This window comes from Chiloscyllium plagiosum, unplaced genomic scaffold (genome assembly GCF_037043375.1).
Source record: "Chiloscyllium plagiosum isolate Xiang-an unplaced genomic scaffold, Cpla_swu_hap1 HiC_scaffold_15, whole genome shotgun sequence".
Taxonomy (NCBI): Eukaryota; Metazoa; Chordata; class Chondrichthyes; order Orectolobiformes; family Hemiscylliidae; genus Chiloscyllium; species Chiloscyllium plagiosum.
The window spans coordinates 18,612,885-18,631,513 of NW_028270153.1; the positions used below are offsets into that span (position 1 = coordinate 18,612,885).

General features: G+C 44.0%; 1 long non-coding RNA gene and 1 other non-coding gene across 2 annotated transcripts in view; one reads left to right on the forward strand and one right to left on the reverse strand.

Moving 5' to 3' along the window:
- Positions 1-16,593, reverse strand: part of LOC148147619 (uncharacterized) — a 45,411-nt gene extending 28,818 nt beyond the window's left edge. Inside the window, exons 1-2 of the long non-coding RNA XR_015759471.1 lie at positions 16,570-16,593; positions 16,370-16,463 (exon numbers count right to left, since the gene is read on the reverse strand). This is a non-coding gene — a long non-coding RNA (uncharacterized LOC148147619). The remainder of the gene's footprint in view (positions 1-16,369; positions 16,464-16,569) is intronic.
- Positions 13,438-13,541, forward strand: LOC122560354 (U6 spliceosomal RNA). Its single transcript, XR_006314723.1, has one exon. It is a non-coding gene; the product is annotated as a U6 spliceosomal RNA (small nuclear RNA).
- Positions 16,594-18,629: the final 2,036 nt, after the last annotated feature.

The following is an 18,629-nucleotide window of genomic DNA, read 5'->3' on the forward strand; positions in this document are numbered from 1 at the left end:
AGATTTGCATGCAATATTCCAAAAGTGGCCTAACTAATGTCTTGTACAGCCATAATATGACCTCTCAACTCTACACTATTCACCTGCAACTCTACTTTTAAGGAACTATGAACCTGCAATCCAGGCTGAGGATTCCTTTCGATGTCATCAGCCAGGAGTGCCCCTTGTCAACCAGCTACCATCCTTGTCTGGGTTACAGCCCTTGAAAAGAGGTTGGCACCTGTCAGTGGTCCAGGAGTCTTGGTAGCTCCCTGGATAGCTCCCTGGACTTTGCAGAATAGTGCTAAAAGACTGTGCTCCAAACACTGGACTGATTTTGCAGTAGCACACTGACTAACTGTTCATAAGGACAGGGCTGACGGTGGCCCAACTCCTGGAGTACAACGGCACAGATCTTTGGACGTGTGTTAGACCAGCCATCTCACTCCCCAGGCTGGAAAAGGCTAAATATGACAGTAGTCCTAAGCTGAAGTCTACTTTCACCCTACTCAGCATATTTCCCCTTTGCCATTGACACAACTCCATGTTCTTCCATTGCAGGTAATGTATCTGTCAGATAAGCTGTTGGTACATGCCCCTCTGTAATGTTAACACAACACCATGCTATACACAGGCATGTGCCTCACTCTTCCACACTCACAGCCCCTCCGTTCACGTTTGCTCTTTACTATTTGCTATAGACTCAAGCTGCCGGTCTTTCCTTCCATGCCAAAGCTTTGTCTCAGCTCCAAGCTGTTTGATACCCATACCCATGGAAGTGTTACCTCTCAGACAGAAGCTGTTGCCTAAGCCCTCAGCGTGAACATGCAAGTGAATATTCCGACACTGGTATGTTGCACTTGCCAGTTCTCAGTTTGGAAGCTGGCTGTGTATTCACCCAGGTGAGGGGCTGACGACCCAGATTGAGAGGTACCCATTTGGTTTCTGCTGTCTTTATTTGGGAAGGGGAAGCTAATACAGCAAGTCAGGTAGTGAATGGCAGTGGAAAAGCATATATTTCAGCTTCTTGAACCTGATGTCCTGAGATTTTGATTTCATCATCTTAGGAGGGAGGACATCACTGTGAACAGGTTTTCTTGATGACAAGGAACAATTTTTGTGTTATCATTACTGAGACATCACTTCTGAGAATACATGGTAAATGGTAGGACATGGGAAGCACTAAGGATCAGAAGGACCCTTGGTGTGCATGTACAAGGATTCATTAAGATATTGGGACAGGTGAATAAAATGGCTTAGAAGGCACACAGTAAACTTGCTTTTAATAGTCAAGGGAGGGGTTAAGAGCACAGAGATTATGCTGGAACTGTATAGAATGTTAGTCGGGCCACAGCTAGAGTACTGAGTGCAGTTCTAGAATCCATATTACAGGAGGAATGTGATTATATGGAGAAGGTGCAGAGAAGATTTACCAGGATGTTGCCTGGGCTGGAGAGTTTCCATTATGAAGAGAAGTTGGACAGACTGGAGTTATTTTCAATGGAGTTGAGGAGACTGAGAGGGCATGGATAGGTTAGACAGGAAGAAATGTTTCCCCATGATGACCAGGGAGGATAGACTTAAGGTAAGGGGCAGAGGGTTCAAAAGAGATTGCGATTTTTGAGAAGATTTGTAGCTCAGGTTGAGGTTCGGGTTGTATGCTTGCTGAGCTGATAGGTTTGTTCTCAGACGTTTCGTCACCATGCTGGGTAACATCATCAGTGAGCCTCTGGTGAAGGACTGGTTCAACGCTTTTACCAACCTCTGAGAAAATAACCAGAATGTTATCACCCACCATAACAGACCAAGACACATAAATAGAAAGTGGGGCAGAACACCAGCACTACAACAGAGGCTCACTGGTGATGTTACCCAGCATGGTGACAAAATGTCTGAGAACAACCCTACCAGCTCAGTGAGCAAAATTACAATCTAATTCAGAGGAGATGTGAGGGTGGTAAGAATCTGGGACTCGCTGCTTATAAGGGTCGTAGAGACATATATCCTCATAACATTGAAGAAGTATTTAGATGTGCACGTCCAATGCCTGGGCATATGGGGATCTGGGCCACATGTTGGGAAATGGGACTAAAATAGTTAGATGGTTGTTTTTGACAAACACAGATGCTGTTTGTCACAGGGTCTTTTCCTATGCCATAGGCCACTATGACTCTCTGCCTCTTTGATTCTGTCATGCTCATCATTATTCTCCCTACTTCAGGAAAGAACCATCACCCTTAATGTCCCAAAAGTCCACTGAGCTGTAACTTTAATGTACTCAGTGGCAGAGAGTGCCAAAGGTTCTAAATCCTTTGAATAAATACATTCCTTGTCTTTCGGTCCTTGATGGGTGGCTGCCTTATTTTGAAAGTGCTCTGCACTCATTAAAATGACACATTAAAAATAAACTTATGCAAAATCTCTTTCCCACACTGAAAAACAATATTATTCTATTACGCAATACATACCCACAATTTAAGGCACGGATTCAATTTTGGTACAAGTAAAACAATGATGTTTACACAGCAAACTAATCTACCTGCACTTAACTAGTCCCCTGTGGCACTATTTTGTTTAACTATTCTGTTAATTTGTTGACATGAACACGATGCTAGTAATGACTTTTTTTGCAGTCAGTAGTCATTATTAATCCTCTTTGAAACTGATAGCGATGTCTAGATTCTCCATATGTGCAGATATATGTATAAATCTAGAAATTGTTGTCAGTGATTTTACACTTTCCTGGAGGGTGCACTGTCAAGTCTGCTAGAAAATAATCAAGTTGGAAAACTTGAATTGACAATAATTTGCACTTTTACACTTATACACTCACTTTAAAAGCCCAGTTTGAAAAGATGATGTATTCTTTATTGAAGGGTAGCTGGGAATTTGCTGGTGTACTGAACTTAGAATTACTTATGAACAGCCTCACAGGCCCTGAAAAACTAATTGTATATCAGTGGAGTTTCCATTTTTGACATTATGATGAAAAAAATCAATATAAATTTAAAAATGATTTTTAAAAGAAAATTGGTGACATTTCAGTAATATTTCAGCATCCACAAAAGAATAGAAGCAGGTGTAGGTAAATCCGCCCCTCAATCTGCTCTGCTACTTGACACGATCACAGCTGATCTCATCTCAATCTCAAATCCACTTTCTGCCCACTCTCCGCAACCTTTCAACCCATTACTAATTTAAAATATGTCCATCTCCTCCTTGCAGTTACTCGATGTATGAGCATTCTCCATTCTCTGGGGGAATGAATTCTACAGATTCATAACCAGGTTAGAGAAGTTATTTCTCGTCATCTCTATTACAAATCATCACCTTATCTGAAAGCTTTGACCCCTCATTCTAGCTTTTACCATATTCCAATGTTCATTTTCCAATGATCTACTTCAATCTGTATTAAATTTTATTTAAAATTGAAACATGAGACATATTTACATTCCAGTTGTTGCATCTGAAAATACTTCAATACTTGTTTACTCTACTTGATGATGTCACTGCTGCTATACATGTACAGATTTTCTTGATTTGCCTCTAGATTTAAATTGATGACTTGGGAAAGGTGGCATTCTTGTCACAAAGATCACTGGATGTTTAAGGGCAGCTTTCCTTGAGCTTGTCCGTAAAATCTCCCATTACACACAGTATTTTCATTTTTTGTTTTATTCACTCATGGGATGTGGGTGTTACTGGCTGGCTAGAATTTATTGCCCATCCCTAATTGCCCTTGAGAAGGTGGGGGTGAGCTGCCATCTTGGACCGCTGCAGTCCACCTGCTGTGGGTTGACCCATAATGCCATTAGGGAGGGGATTCCAGGATTTTGACACCGCAACAGTGAAGTGAACGGCAATATATTTCCAAGTCAGGATTGGGTGAGTGGTTTGCAGGTGGTGATGTTCCCAGGTATCTGCTGTCTTAGTCCTTTTAGATGGAAGAGCTTGTGGGTTTGGAAGGTGATGTCAAAGGAGTCTTGGTGAATTTCTGCAGTGCATCCTGTAGACAGTATACACTACAACTACTGAATGTTGGTTGTCGTGCCAATCAAATGGGCTGCTTTGACCTTGATGTTGTCAAACTTCATGAATGTTGCTGGATCTGCACCCATTCAGGCAAGTGGGTAGTATTCCATCATGGTAGATGGTGGACAAGCTATAGTGGGCTGAGGAGGTAGGTACTTGCTGCTGTATTCCAAGCCTCTGACCTGCTCTTATAACCATTGTGTTTATGTGATGAGCCCAGCTGAGTTTCTGATCAATGGTAACCCCCAAGGATGTTGATAGTGGGGGATTCAGTGATGGTAAGACCATTGAATGACAAGGTGCGGTGGTTAGATTGTCTAATATTGGAGATGATCATTGCCTGGCATCTGTGTGGCACAAATGTTACTTGCGGGTTGTGAGCACAAGCCTGGATATTGTCCAGATCATGTTGCATTTGAACATGAACTGCTTCAGTATCTGAGGAATCACAAATGGTGTTGAATATTGTGAAATCATCAGTGAACATCCCCACTTCTTACCTTATAATGGACAGAAAATCATTGAAGCAGCAGTTGAAAATGGTTGGGCCGAGGATACTATGCTGAGGAATACCTGCAGAGATGTCCTGGAGCCGAGATGATTAACCACCAACAACCACAGCTATCTTCCTAAGTGCCAGGTAGGACTCCAAACAACTGAGAAATTGCTCCTGATAGCCATTGAGTATAGTTTTGGTACAGATCCTTGATGCCACACTCAGTTGAATGCAGCCTTGATGTCAAAGGCTGTCATTCTTGCCTCACCTCTGCAATTCAGCTCTTTTGTTCATGTTTGAACCAATATTGTAATGAGGCCAGGAGCTCAGTGAGAAATCAAACTGAGCAGGTTATTGCTGGGCAGGTGCTGCTTGACATCACTTTACTGATGATCGGGAGTAGATGAGTGAGCCAGTAATTGGATGGGTTGGATTTGTCCTGATTTTTGTGTACAGGACATACTAAGTAATTTTACACATTGTCAGGTAAATGCCACTGTTGCAACTCAACTGGAAGTGCTTGGCTAGTGGAGTGACAAGTACAGGAGCACAAGCCTTCAGTACTATTGAAGGAATAATGTCAGGGCCCATAACCTTTGTAGTTTCTGTGCTTTCAACTGTTTCTAGATGTAGAGGGGAAAGATTTAAAAAGGACCAGAGGGATAACTTTTTCATGCAGAGGTTCGTGCATGTGTGGAATGAGTGGTGGAGGTGGGAACAATGACAACATTTAAAAGGCATCTGGATGGGTATATGAATAGAAAGGGTTTAGAGGGATATGGGCCAAATGCTAGCAAATGGGACTAGAGCTGAAAATGTGTTGCTGGAAAAGCGCAGCAGGTCAGGCAGCATCCAGGGATCAGGAGAATCGACGTTTCGGGCATAAGCCCTTCTTCAGGAATGAGGAAAGTTTGTCCAGCAGGCTAAGATAAAAGGTAGGGAGGAGGGACTTGGGGGAGGGGTGTCGGAAATGCGATAGGTGGAAAGAGGTCAAGGTGAGGGTGATAGGTCAGACTAGGGTGGGGGCGGAGAGGTCAGGAAGAAGATTGCAGGTTAGGAAGGCGGTGCTGAGTTCGATGGATTAGACTGAGACAAGGTGGGGGGAGGGAAAATGAGGAAACTGGTGAAATCCGAGTTCATCCCTTGTGATTGGAGGGTTCCTAGGCAGAAGATGAGGCGCTCTTCCTCCAACCGTCGTGTTGTTGTGGTCTGGCGATGGAGGAGTCCAAAGACCTGCATATCCTTGGTGGAGTGGGAGGGGGAGTTGAAATGTTGAGCCACAGGGTGGTTGGGTTGGTTGGTCCGGGTGTCCCAGAGGTGTTCTCTGAAACGCTCCTCTGAAAGGCGCCTGTCTCCCCAATATAGAGGAGGCCACATCGGGTGCAGAGGATGCAATAGATGATGTGTGTGGAGGTGCAGGTGAATCTGTGGCGGATATGGAAGTTTCCTTTGGGGCCTTGGAGGGAGGTGAGGGGGGAGGTGTGGGCGCAAGTCTTGCACCTCCTGCGGTTGCAGGGGAAGGTGCCGGGAGTGGAGGTTGGGTTGGTGGGGGGTGTGGATCTGACGAGGGAGTCACGGAGGGAGTGGTCTTTACGGAATGCTGATAGGGGAGGGGAGGGAAATATATCTTTGGTGGTGGGGTCCGTTTGGAGGTGGCGGAAATGACGGCGGATGATGCGCTGTACATGGAGATTGGTGGGGTGGTAGGTGAGGACCAGTGGAGTTCTGTCCTGGTGGCAGTTGGAGGGGCGGGGCTCAAGGGTGGAGGAGCGGGAAGTGGAAGTGGAAGCGATGCGGTGGAGGGCATCGTCGACCACGTCGGGGGGGGGGGGAAGTTGCGGTCCTTGAAGAAGGAGGCCATCTGGGTTGTATGGATTTGGAACTGGTCCTCCTGGGAGCAGATGCAGCGGAGACAAAGGAATTGGGAATATGGCATGGCGTTTTTACAGGGGGCAGGGTGGGAGGAGGTGTAGTCTAGGTAGCTGTGGGAGTCGGTCGGTTTGTAGTAGATGTTTCAGAGAACACCTCTGGGACACCCGGACCAACCAACCCAACCACCCTGTGGCTCAACATTTCAACTCCCCCTCCCACTCCACCAAGGATATGCAGGTCTTTGGACTCCTCCATCGCCAGACCACAACAACACGACAGTTGGAGGAAGAGCGCCTCATCTTCCGCCTAGGAACCCTCCAACCACAAGGGATGAACTCGGATTTCACCAGTTTCCTCATTTCCCCTCCCCCCACCTTGTCTCAGTCAAATCCATCGAACTCAGCACCGCCTTTCTAACCTGCAATCTTCTTCCTGACCTCTCCGCCCCCACCCCAGTCTGACCTATCACCCTCACCTTGACCTCTTTCCACCTATCGCATTTCCGACGCCCCTCCCCCAAGTCCCTCCTCCCTACCTTTTATCTTAGCCTGCTGGACAAACTTTCCTCATTCCTGAAGAAGGGCTTATGCCCGAAACGTCGATTCTCCTGTTCCCTGGATGCTGCCTGACCTGCTGCACTTTTCCAGCAACACATCTTCAGCTCTGATCTCCAGCAGCTGCAGACCTCACTTTCTCCTCCAGCAAATAGGACTAGGTCAGAATACAATGGCTGACCCGGTGTGGATGAGTTGGATTGAAGGATCAGTTTCCGTGCTGTGTAATTTCATGAATCTATGGATGTACTTTATGAGAAGTGAATTGAATTGGCTGAAGACTGGTATCTGTGATGCTAGCAACCACTGGAGGAAGCAGAGTTAAATCGCCCACTCGGCACTTCTGGTTGAAGATTGCTGCAGTTTTTTGTACTGAGGAGTTGGGCTCTTCTATCATTGAGGATAGGGATATTTATGGAGCCTCCTCCTCCCGTGAGTTATTTAATTGTTCACTACCATTCATGATTGGATGTAGCAGGAGTGCAGACCGTGGATCTGATCTATTGGTTGTGGGATTGCTTAGCTCTGTCTATCATTGCTGTTTATGATGTTTGGCAAGCAAATAGACCTGTTTGGTAGTTTCATCAGGTTGACACCTCAGTTTCAGGTATGCCTGGTGCTACCCCTGGTGTGCCCTCCTGCACTCATTGAACCAGGGTTGATCCACTGGCTTGATGGTAATGGTTGAGTGGGGAATATACCAGGCCATGACGTTACACAGATCGTGCTGGAGTACAATTCTACTGCTGTTTTTGCCCACAGTTCCCCTTGGATGCCCAGTCTTGAGTTGCTAGATTTGTTAGAAGTCTGTTCCAGTTCGCACAGTGATAGTGCCACACAATGCGATGGAGGGTATTTTCAATATGAAGACGGGACTTCATCTCCACAGGGACTGTGCAGTGGTTGCTCTTATCAATACTGGACTGATCAGTCATGGACAGATGTATCTGCAGCTGGTAGATTGACAAGGATGAGCTTCAAGTATGTCTTTCCCTCTTGTTGGTTCCCTCACCACCTGCCGCAGACTCAGTCGAGTAGCTAAGTCCTTTAAGACCCAACCACCTCCATCAGGAGTACTGCTGCTGAGCTACTCCTGGTTGTTCAACATTGAAATCTCCCACCCAGAGTATATTTTGCACCCTTCTACTCTCGGTGCTTCCTACAAGTGCTGTTCAACATTGAAGAGCACTGATTCATCAGCTGAGTGAGGACAGTACATGGTAATGAGCAGAACGTTTCTTTGCCCATGTTTAACCTGAAGCCATGAGACTTCATGGGGTCCTGAGTCAATGTTGAGGACTCCCAGAGCAACTCTCTCCTGACTGCATACTACTTTGCTGCTACCTCTGCTGGGCCTGTCCTGCTGGTGGGAGAGAACATATCTAGGGTTGGTGGTAGTGGTGTCTGAGACAATGTCTGTAAGATATGAATCCATGAGTATGACTAAGTCAGGCTGTTGCTTGACTAGTCTGTGAGACATCTCACACAACTTTGGCACTAGCCCCCAGATGTTAGTAAGGAGAATTTTGCAGGAGGATCAGGGCTGTTTCTGTTGTTGTCTTGTCCAGTGCCTAGGGTCAATGCCAGGTGATCCATCTGATTTCATTTCTTTGTTGAGATTTTGTGGTGATTGGTATAGCTGAAAGGCTTTCTAGACTCTTTCAGAGGGTAGTTGAGCGTCAACTACATTCTGTGGGACTGGAGCCACATGTTGGTCAGACCAGGTGAGGATGGCAGATTTCCTTCCCTGAAGGGGATTAGTGAGCCAGCTATTTTTTTTCTGACAATCAGCAATGGTTTGTAGGGTAAAACCATTGATGTGGTGTGTATGGATTTCAGTCAAGCATTTGATAAGGTTCCCATGGTAGACAATTGCACAAAATATGGAGGCTTGGGGTTGAGGTTGATTTAGAAGTTTAGATCAGAAATTGGATGGCTGAAAGAAGACAGAGGGTGGTGATTGATGGGAAATATTCATCCTGGAGTTCAGGTACTAGTGGGGTACCACAAGGATCTGTTTTGGGTCCACTGGCTGTTTGACATTTTTGTAAACAACCTGAATGAGGGTGTAGAAAGGTGGGTTAGTAAATTTGCGGACGACACTAAGGTTGTTACAGTTGTAGATAATGCCGAAGATGTTGTAGGTTACAGAGAGACCTAGATAAGCTGCAGAGCTGGGCTGAGAGGACGCGCATGGAGTTTAATGCGGAAAAGTGTGAGGTGATTCACTTTGGAAGGAGTAACAGGAATGCAGAGTACTGGTCTAATGGTAAGATTCTTGGAAATATAGATGAGCAGAGAGATCTTGGTGTTCACATACACAGGTCCATCAAAGTTGCCACCCAGGTTGATAGGCTGATAAGAAGGCTTACGGGGAGTTAGCTTTTATTAGTAGAGGGATCAAGTTTCGGGAACATGAGGTCATGCTGTAGCTGTTCAAAACTCTGGTGCGGCCACACTTGGAGTATTGTGTGCAGTTCTGGTCACCGCAATTTAGGAAGGATGTGGAAGCTTTGGAAAGGGCTCAGAGGAGATTTACTTGGATGTTGCCTGGTATGGAGGGAAGGTCTTATGAGGAAGATTGAGGGACTTGACACTTTTTTCATTAGAGAAACGTAAGTTGAGAGGTGACTTAGTTGAGACATATAAGATAATCAGAGGGTTAGATTGGAGAGCCTTTTCCCCCGGATGGTGATGGCTAGCACGAGGGGGCATAGCTTCAAATTGAGGGGGTGATCGATATAAGACAGACTCCCGATGTCCCCAACAGTACCCTTCCACTGACACTCTCATTCGTTTGGCTGAACTGGTCTTCACCCTTAACAATTTCTCTTTCGAATCATCTCACTTCCTCCAGACCAAAGGGGTAGCCATGGGCACACGTATGGGCCCCAGCTATGTCTGTCTCTGTCAGCTATGTAGAACAGTCCATCTTTCATAGTTACACTGGCACCACTCCCCACCTTTTCCTCTGCTACATTGCTGACTGCATCGGCACCACCTCATGCTCCCACGAGGAGGTTGAGCAGTTCATCAACTTCACCAACACATTCCACCCTGACCTTAAATTCACCTGGACCATCTCTAACACCTCCCTCCCCTTTCTAGACCTCTCCATCTCCATAAATGACGACCGACTTGACACTGACAATTTTTACAAACCCACTGACTCCCACAGCTACCTGGATTACACCTCTTCCCACCCTATCTCCTGCAAAACTGTCATCCCATATTCCTAATTCCTCCGCCTCCGCCGTATCTGCTCCCAGGAGGACTGGTTCCACCACAGAACACACCAGATGGCCTCCTTCTTTAAAGACTGTAATTTCCCTTCCCACGTGGTTGAAGATGCCCTCCAACTCATCTCGTCCACATCCCACACCTCCGCCCTCAAACCCCACCCCTCCAACCGTAACAAGGACAGAAACCCCTGGTCCTCACCTGCCACCCTACCAAACATGCATAAACTGCATCATCTGCCGACATTTCCGCCACCTCCAAACGGACCCCACCACCAGGGATATATTTCCTTCCCCACCCCTTTCCGCTTTCCGCAAAGATCATTCCCTCCATGACTATCTGGTCAGGTCCACACACCCCCAACAACCCACCCTCCCGTCCTGGCACCTTCCCCTGCCACTGCAGGAATTGCAAAACCTGTGCCTACACCTCCTCCCTCACCTCCGTTCAAGGCCCCAAAGGAGCCTTCCACATCGATCAAAGTTTCATCTGCACATCCACCAATATCATTTATTGTATCCGTTGCTCCCGATGCGGTCTCCTCTACATTGGGGAGACTGCACGCCTCCTAGCAGAGCACTTTAGGGAACATCTCCGGGACACCCACACCAATCAACCCCACCACCGAGGCCCACCATCAACTCCCCCTCCCACTCTGCCGAGGACATGGAGGTCCTGGGCCTCCTTCACCGCTGCTCCCTCACCACCAGACGCCTGGAGGAAGATCGCCTCATCTTCCGCCTCGGAACACTTCAACCCCAGGGCATCAATGTGGACTTCACCAGTTTCCTCATTTCCCCTCCCCCCATCCCACCCCAGTTCCAACCTTCCAACTCAGCACCGTCCTCATGACCTGTCCTACCTGCCAATCTTCCTTCTCACCTATCCGCTCCACCCTCCTCTCTGACCTCTCACCTTCATCTCCACCCCCAACGACCTATTGTACTCTTTGCTACCGTCTCCCCAGCCCCACCCCGTCCCATTTATCTCTCCACCCCAGAGGCTCCCTGCCTTCATTCCTGATGAAGTGATTTTGCCCAAAACGTCAATTTTCCTGCTCCTCAGATGCTGCGTGACCTGCTGTGCTTTTCCAGCACTACTCTAATCTAGATATAGGACAGATATCAGGCGTAGTTTCTTTACTCGGAGAGTAGTAGGGGCATGGAATGCACTGCCTGCAACAGTAGTACACTTGCCAAACTTATGGGCATTTAAATTGTCACTGGATAGGCATATGGACGAGAATAGAATAGTTTAGGTTAGATGGGCTTCAGATTGGTTTCACAGGTCGGTGCAACATCAAGGACCGAAGGACCTGAACTGCACTGTAATGTTCTATGTTCTATGTTAATGGTTTCACGGACTTCAACAGATTCTTAATTCAAGGTTTTTTTAAATTGAATTCAAATTCCACTCTTTGCCAGGCAGGATTCGTACCAAGTCCCCAGAACATTAGTTGAGTTTCAGAATTAATCGTCTAATGATACTACTTGGTCATTGCTTCCTTATCTGTGATACCAAAATTACAAACTGCACTGTAACAAATACAGAGCATGCTGAGAAACTCAGCAGATCTGGCACCACGTGTGGAGAAAGCAGCAGTGTTAACGTTTTGAATCTGGTATGACTCTTCCTCAGAACTGATAGTCTTCTTTGCTGTGTACAATATTGTGTTCTATAAGCACAGCTGTCTGTGATGCATCGTGCAGTCTTACAGTCTCGCTGTATCTCCTTTATTACATTGTGTCTGATCTGCATCAACTGTCCCTTAGACTTTACCTATTCTCTTTTGTTGCTTTCTTTCTCCATTATTCTAAACATTGTATCTGTATTTATCTACTTTGTTTATCCTGCATTTCTATTCTGGTTCCTGTGCACTGAGTGTGGTTTTACTGATTTGTTAATTCTGTGCTGTTTTTACTCTGCCTCCTGCATTTTGGCTGTATGCACACATCATCTTTCTAATTTGTTTCGTGCGACATTTATGCTGTCTCTCCATTGTCCAGAAAGTGGCCGGGTTATCCCAAAGAGTACACGACTCTGAAAGAATCTTATGGACCTTGTAGATTACCAATGGTAGAGAGTACTCAGTCCATTCATGGGGATACTTGGGGAAAGCATCTGATTTCTGCCTTGCTTTGCCTCATGCACTGGACTTATGTCTGTATTGTAAAAAATCTGTCTCATGTTTCACTTTCTGTCTGTGTTCTATCCATTAGATTTCCTGCGTTAATTCATCCTTGTGCTGTACTGGGTTCTGTCTGTTAACTGTCCTTAATCAGGAAACCACTTATACAAAATTTCAAGCCTTATCAGGATCTGACTCAGAGATAGGCTTAACAAACATATTTAAGTAAAAAACACTTTGTGAATAGCCTTGCCAATCTGCATTTACGAAACATTTAACTTTATCTAACAAATCCATTCAATTAATCATTTCTTGACTTCATTGTGGTTTCTGGTAACTTAAAAATATCCATCTTTCCAAGACATGGTTAGGACATAAAAATAACTTCTTTAAATGTTGCACAATGAAACACATGTTCATCGTTGACTTGAATAATAACAAAATAGGAGCTGCCTGAAGGGTGAAGGGTTCAAAGTTTTTTTGGGAAAACAAGCTGCACCTGATGATGAGTCACGCACTGCCTCAAAGATTGCACTCGTCTGAATTGAATCCCTCGGTGAAATTCCAATTTACCCTCCGTACACTGGTATTTAAATGGTCTTAATCATTCAACATTGCAGCCATCCATTTAGACAAAATGAACTGAAAATCAGGATGGAAATAATGCTGCCCACAATCTTTCCTGCAAGTCCTCTCATTATGTTCCTCTGGCAGTGATAGTCTGGACCAGGTTGATGGGTTGTGAGTGGTGGTTAGGAATACCTTGTGTTTTACGTATCAGATGTACCACCCTCTCCCTGTTTCAGAATGTTGGGGGTTCAAGCCGCACTCCAGGGACTCCAATACGCAGCTGAGATTGACACGGTTGGTATTTACGGCACTATTGCAAAGTTAGAATTGTCTTTTAGATTCCGCGGCAGACATACTAAAACTGAAACAGAAACCAAAAGAACTGCAGATGCTGTAAATCAGAAACAAAAACAAAAATTGCTGGAAAAGCTCAGCTCTGGCAGAACTTGTGGAGAGAAATCAGAGTTACCATTTCAGGTCAAGTAACCCTTCCTCAGAATTTTTGAGAGAAGGTCACTCAACCCAAATGGTAATTCAGATTCCTCTCCACAGATCCTGCCAGATGTATTGAGCTTTTCCAGTAATTTTTATTAAAATTTGAATTTTACAGAGATTTGAATAGCCCCAGCACAAGGGTGACCCATAAGTTCGTAAAGTATTCCATTTTGTTTTGGGAAGATCCTTGTGGTGGCTATGGGAGTGTCCCTACATCTGGCCTAGCAGGCCTGAGTTGAAGTCTCACTCAGTCTAGAGTGGTGCAATAACAGCTTTGAACAGGTTGATTGCAATAAATATCTATAGTGAAGCCCTTGCTGCCCTATGTTAAAGATTGTGTGATGCTAAGAAAATATGTAACTGAGTTGTATCCAGCAGCAAGAACCTTCTTGCAATAAAGGCATCATCAGGAGGTATAGAGTTGGTGTGGTCCTCACAACCACTAGCAAAATATCAAACCTATGGATGGGGTGGGATACAAGTCATTTTTCTGACGATAGTGAAACTTTGTTGAGGCTGTGACTAGTATGCAAAGTTAAAAATCACGCAACACCAGGATATAATCCAACAGGTTTAATTGAAAGCACTAGCTTTCGGAACGCTGCTCCTTCACCAGGTGGTTGTGGAAAATAAGATTGTTAGACACAGAAGTTACATCTTACCATCTTGTACTCCACAACCACCTGATGAAGGAGCAGCACTTTGAAAGCTAGTGCTTCCAATTAAACCTATTGGATTATAACCTGGTGTTGTGTGATTTTTAACTTTGTGCACCCTAGTCCAACACCAGCATCTTCAAATCATGTACTCTATTGCACAACTTTGTTTCACTTTATTAATGTACAGCTAATTTCAAATGTTTAATGCCAAACTATGCAAGTTAATCCTTGCTTCTCAGACTGGTATCACATACTTTCTCTCTAAGATAGGTCATGTACTGATCAACATTTGACCCACAAAGCAAAAAGCTCAGTGTGACTCATGAACAACTGCAAGTTATCTCTAAGTCATGAGTCATGAAACATCTGGAGCATTCCAGGACAGCACAGGTATAATTGGGTGGGTGTATCCACCCACAGAATCATCAACCGCACCATTTACATGTTGGAGTGCTTTGTATGATGAATTACCACATCCTCATGATAACCAGAAGCATTTCATATCCACCAAATTACTTAAATTGTTGAAAATACAGTGAATCATAGAATTATGATGGTTCAGGAGGCCATTGAGCCCATTGTTCATACAATGATTCCATAACCTGGGTCAGTCTCCTGCTTTTTTCACATATCACTGTACATCATTCCTATCCTAATAGTCACCCAAATGGTGTCAATTGAACCCACCTTTACCAGACAGTGGGCGGTGCAGTGGATCAGTGGTTAGCACCGCTCATTCACAGCTCCAGGGACCCAGTTTGATTCCATCCTCAGGTGACTGTCTGTGTGGAGTTTGCACATTCTCTCCAGGTGCTCTGGTTTCCTCCCACAGTCTAAAGATGTGAGGGTTGGGTGGATTGGCCATGCTAAATTGCCCATAGTGTTCAGAGGTTAGGTGGATTAGCTATTGGAAGTCCAGATTGAAGAATAGGGTCAGGAGCTGGGTCTGGGTGGGATGCTCTTTAGAGGGTCAGTGTGGACACGATGGGCCGAATGGTCTTGGATCCATAGGGGAAGTTGTCCAATCACTGAGACTAGAGCTGGAGACACTGGATTGTGGAGGACAGACTTGAGGTGGGGTTGGGGATGGGGGTGAATGGACTGGAAAATAATCTTTGAATGGATTATGGATGGTTAGGGGAAGAAAGCCTGTGGACATTTTGGCCAACCCAGGGATGTAGACTGATGTCACAGGTTGGGTTGAGGATCCAATATTCCTATTTTTGTCATCCCACAGACAGTATTAGGAAATTATTTACCTGATGGATCTAGCACTTATAGAGTCATAGAGATGTACAGAATGGAAACAGACCCTTCGATCCAACTCGTCCATGCCGGCCAGATATCCCAACCCAAGATAGTTCCACCTGCCATCACCTGGCCCATATTCCTCCAAACCTTTCCTATTCATGTATCCATCCAGATGCCTTTTAAATGTTGCAATTGTACTAGCCTCTTCCACTTCCTCTGGCAGCTCATTCCATACTTTCACCTCCCATTGGCTGCTGAGTTTCCTGAGACCTTGGACCCATGGATGGTGAGTGCTGCATGCAACTGGCTGCTAAAATCTGAGGCTAGTAAGGCACTGTCAGGATTCTATGATTCGCACTTCTCAGCAGTGCATTCCATGTCTAATTCCTCCATTGCACTGCAAACATGCCATTTCCTGGTCCAACTGGAATATACTGGAGTGACCAATATGCTATTGAGAGGTGGAAAGTTACTAAAATTGTTAAATTTCCTTCCCTACCTCAGATTTTAGCAGCCATTTGCATGCATCATTCTCAATCACCCAAAAATTAAATGAAATTCTGCAGTTACGTTTGGCAGAATTTCTAGATTTTTCCACATTTCTAGGTTTCCGGCTGTAAAGTTAATTCCATTCCCTCCCCATCATCCCAGAGATATTGAGACCTATAAAAAAAAACATGATATCCTTCCTGACTGGATCAAATTTATTAAGTTCATAAATTGCTTCTTTCATTATTTTCAATTCATGTTTGAAATACATGACAACTTTGAAAGATGTAATGGCAATGCTATGTACAATACAGTCCAGACGTTAAAGAAAAGGTACACATTTTCTCAGTGCCATAATGTGTATACTAAATCATGGAATCCAGATGACCATCACATATCATGCGGTTGGAACAAAGCATTATTAAAGACCCCATAAACTGGGAATAAACCAAGAGTTCTTATAGAGCCTTTGATAATCTTTAGAAATAAAAAAACACTTTACAGACAATTCAATAGTTCTGAGGCTCATTTGCAGTTGTATGATAGGAAATGTTGTAACAAACTTACATGAAACAAAGTCCAAAAACAAAAGGGTGATACTGACCAAATAATCTGTTCTGCTTAATGATGTCTGAGGAGGGATAACATTAGCCAGGACATTCAGAATAACCCTCTAGTCTTCAATGGTGACACGAATCCTTTGCATCCACATGAAATGACAAAAAGCAATCAATTAACAAACTCTAACACACATTTCTTTAAAAGCTGGACTATGTTTACTGTTGTTCAATAGCGTGCAGTTACCGGGAGAGATTAAGATACATTTACAAAGTGCAACCAATCAAGAATTATGCTGTGGCCTTTTGTTACTGACACAACGGGAATGCTTGGCTGTTTTCAATGCATTGAGTGAAATGGAAATAAACAGAGGGTAATGACTGACCTATTGTAGGCTGTCTGTTGGCAGTTTTTGGCCCAAGCGTATTCCTGAAGGATCCAGTTAATTACCTGACCTTCCTCTTATTCAATGTAAGGACCCTTAGTCCCCGATTGCTGGACAGATAGCAGAATGTTCATGGTGAAACAGGAAGGAGCTGAGAAGTGGTCAACAAGAAGAAGAAAAGAATTCTCTCTGCCTTACACAAACAAAGTGGCGTTATCAAGCTTAGCAGGTGCCAGCTAATGCTCTCGGAAAGACCTCGTGAATCATTGAAGCAACTTGACATTCTGTGATTAGTGACAAGGTCTCTCCGACTGTGTCCTCTTGTGGAATAGAAATTTGGATAACAAATGGCAAGTGAAAATCATTAGCAAACAAACAAAAATGATTTTTTTGAAATGTTTACCCTTCCATCCTACTCGTTCACCCATTGTGACCCAAATTATGTTTTCAGGCCCTCCTTCCTGCAGCCCTGCACTGCATTATGAGACAGTTGCTTTGATTGATGTGTTCTTCCTGGCTTTATCATTTTACAGATAACTTTTAATAGATTGCTTCTGTTTTATGTGAAGAAGAGTATAGGTTAATTTTGCTGTATCTGAATGAAGTTATAAATCAGCAAGCTCATTAATATCTAAATGGAGTGTGCCAGAATGTTTATTTCAGAAAGCCAATATTTAGCCTATATTGAATTCGACACTTACTTTTATTGCATTTTAAAAATAAGAATGCTGTATATCAAAGGAAGGGGAAATGAAGTGCTTAACTGTATTAAACTATGCTTCAAATTACAGAGATGGGTCTTCAGGACTGTCCAAATATAGGCTTAAATTTATGAATTTTTGATTTAGCAGAGAAAACATAAGAATTTGTGAAATATCAGTAACTGATGACGTGTTGAATTGAGGGGACAAGGAATTTCTGCTCATTTGCTTCAGTGACACAACATGAGCAAAAAAGTTTTAGGAATTTTAAAGATGAGTTACACCCAAAACCACATCCACCTGTGTAGTATTGTGTATATTGATTCAAGGTTTATTTGAATTTCAGAGCACCCCTCTCCCTTCCCAAAGATGGATGCATGATGATGCACCAGGATGAACATTGTGTCATTCTGATTGTGCAGCTTATTAAAAAATCTCTTTAATTTGGTACTCAGTAACTTTAGTGTACATAGAAGCTTGAGCAGGCATGGTTTCCAAGTTTTTCAGACATAAAAAATGAATTTGTTTACAAAGAACCTCACTATCATACTCAAAAGATAGTGCAGATTTTCAAAGTCATTTTTCAGCATCTTTTAACAGGTGAAGGGTTGGAAATTCATCAAAACTGTTTATTTTTTAGGATAAACCAATTTTAGCTGTGTTAAGAAAACTGCATCAAGTTATCATTCAAAAGCGATGTGTTCTTAAAACGAATCAATCACGCTGCTGATAATGCATCTTTTGTGAGTATAGAAATTTTAATTATTGGAAACTTGTACTGTAACTTGGTCAACATAACTCTGAGCACAATTTTTGCATCCAAAGCAGAAATCTTTTCCCATGATCATCCCAGATTTTCAACCTTGATCAGCCACATACACATCTTGAAGTTTTTAAGTGAAACTCGGCAACTCTTTAAAAATCTGATAACGCTGGCACCTCCCACTTAGAATAGCAGTATGGATGCTGAAGAATTAAACCAAAACTATGGCATGATTGCAAAAATGATTCTGCTCAAGGGCTTTGGCATCTTCCTCAGTGCAGGTGTCAACCTTGGCTCAAGGTAACACTTGTGACTCTGTGTTCAAAAGTTATGAGTTCAAGTTCCACTTTGGTGGTTTCATCATGTGATCTCTACTTACAATTCTTTGCAGTGCTGCTTTAGGTCTCTGCCAATTCATCTTGCAGCCAAAATTACGTTCATTGCTCAAAGTGAAGTG